General features: G+C 46.7%; 2 long non-coding RNA genes across 2 annotated transcripts in view; one reads left to right on the forward strand and one right to left on the reverse strand.

The window, feature by feature from the left end:
• The window catches only part of LOC102674955, a 34,795-nt gene that overhangs the window by 18,553 nt on the left and 14,386 nt on the right, over positions 1–1,856 (forward strand). The gene's annotated exons all lie outside the window — the stretch shown is intronic.
• LOC116185150 overlaps positions 1–1,856 on the reverse strand; it is an 18,051-nt gene that overhangs the window by 6,720 nt on the left and 9,475 nt on the right. Inside the window, exon 2 of the long non-coding RNA XR_004149921.1 lies at positions 237–241. This is a non-coding gene — a long non-coding RNA (uncharacterized LOC116185150). The remainder of the gene's footprint in view (positions 1–236; positions 242–1,856) is intronic.

Below are 1,856 nucleotides of genomic sequence, written 5' to 3' on the forward strand. Positions count from 1 at the left end.
ATCTCCGCGTCCCAACTAAATGGCTCATCGAGTGTGCACAATCGAAACGCGGCCCCTCGAGCGGAGGAGGACCGTCAGTCTAAATTTAGTCTCCCCTCGAATCGCGCAGCTTCGGAAAATTTGATGAAAAATAAAACTAGAATTGGAACAATGGAAACGCTGCTATGTGGGCCTATGTGGGTCACCCGCTTCGAGAGAAGGAAGAATTTTCTATTCGCGTCTCCTGTGCGAGGAACCCCTCCTTCCCCCTGGAATTTGCGAAAACGCGGATTCCATTCCCGTTCACGCATCGCCGTTCCGATCGAGGCGAAACCAAATCTGAAAATAGCGGCGAGACAAAATGAGGGGAGGGGGAGAGGGGGGGAGAGATCTCTTGTCCTCGGTTGTTCTCTCGCTTGGCGCCAACGAGTCGGTTTAAATATTTGAACGCCCGGACGCTTGGATGCCTCGATGATGGTGGCGGTGCATCGCCGGAAATAGGCGAGACTCCGGGAACCGCGAGTCGAGTTATCGACGAAAACGTCGGCTGTGATAACTGCGCGGAGGAATGATAACGAACGAAGTGGAAACGCTTCTGTTTTCTCTCTCTCTCTCTGCGACCTCTTTAACTCGCGAGAACTCACGTTAAAGTTCGTTCAACCCTCCGCCATCACGAAATCATAATGATAATAATCACGGATGTTTAACCCGTAATGATTGGCGTAACAATTTCAGAAACTTCAGGAGGGTGGGAAGGATCAAGGGTTCGTAAGCGATTGTAATCATCCGAATATCGCGCCACTGTGTTGGTCGATGACAGGTGAGGAAGGGGGAGGGGTAAGGTTGAAGACCCCCTGTCGTCATCGAGGGGAGCAATTAGCCGTGCCAATTAGCCGGGCGAAGGACCGACCAACACCGTTTCTGCCAATTAATCGAACGAAATTGAACGTGTCGACGGCACCGGAAGTCGCGCCGATAACCGACTCGCGCCGATCCCATCGCGCCTCAGCGTCCCGCAACTTTCTCACCTCTCTCTCTTTTTCTCTCTTTTTCCGAATTTGATTATCGGGAAAAAAGCACCGAGGAAAAAAGAGAACAGGCGCGAAAGGATGCCGAATGGTTATTTTTCATCTTTTTCCATTTTTTCCATCTCGAAGTGAACTGTTCCGCCACGAAAGTGCGCAACATATTATTTTTGCACGAATTTTTTTTCCGAATTTACTCTCCTCTTTCTCTCTCTTTTTATTTATCTAGTTATTTATGTATCTTTTTCTCTCTCGTCGTCTCTCGTCTCCCGTTTTTCTCTCTTATTTTTCTCGTTTTTTATCTCTCGTTTCTCTCGTCTCTCGTCTTTTGTCTCTCTCTCTCTCTCGTCTCTTTTCTCTCGTCTCTTGTTTCTCGACTTTCTCTCTCGTCTCTCGTCTTTCTCTCTCTCTCTCGTCTCTTATCTCTCATTTTTCTCTCTCTTTTCTCTCGTCTCTTGTCTCTCTTTTCTCTCTTCTCTTGTTTCTCTTTTCTCTCTTCTCTTGTTTCTCGTCTTTCTCTCTCGTCTCTCGTTTCTCGTCTTTCTCTCTCTCTCGTCTCTCTTTTTTCTCTCTCGTTTCTCTCTCTCTTTTCTCTCTCTCTTTTCTCTCTCGTTTCTCTCGTCTCTTTCTTTTCTCTCTAGTTTCTCTCGTCTCTCGTTTTTCTCTCTCGTCTCTCTCTTTTCTCTCTTTTCTCTCTCGTTTCTCTCGTCTCTCGTCTCTCATTTTTCTCTCTCTTTTCTCTCGTCTTTTGTCTCTCTTTTCTCTCTTTTCTCTCGTCTTTTGTCTCTCTTTTCTCTCTTTTCTCTCGTCTTTTGTCTCTCTTTTCTCTCTTTTCTCTCGTCTTTTGTCTCT

Source organism: Apis dorsata, unplaced genomic scaffold (assembly GCF_000469605.1).
Source record: "Apis dorsata unplaced genomic scaffold, Apis dorsata 1.3 scaffold_111, whole genome shotgun sequence".
Taxonomy (NCBI): domain Eukaryota; kingdom Metazoa; phylum Arthropoda; class Insecta; order Hymenoptera; family Apidae; genus Apis; species Apis dorsata.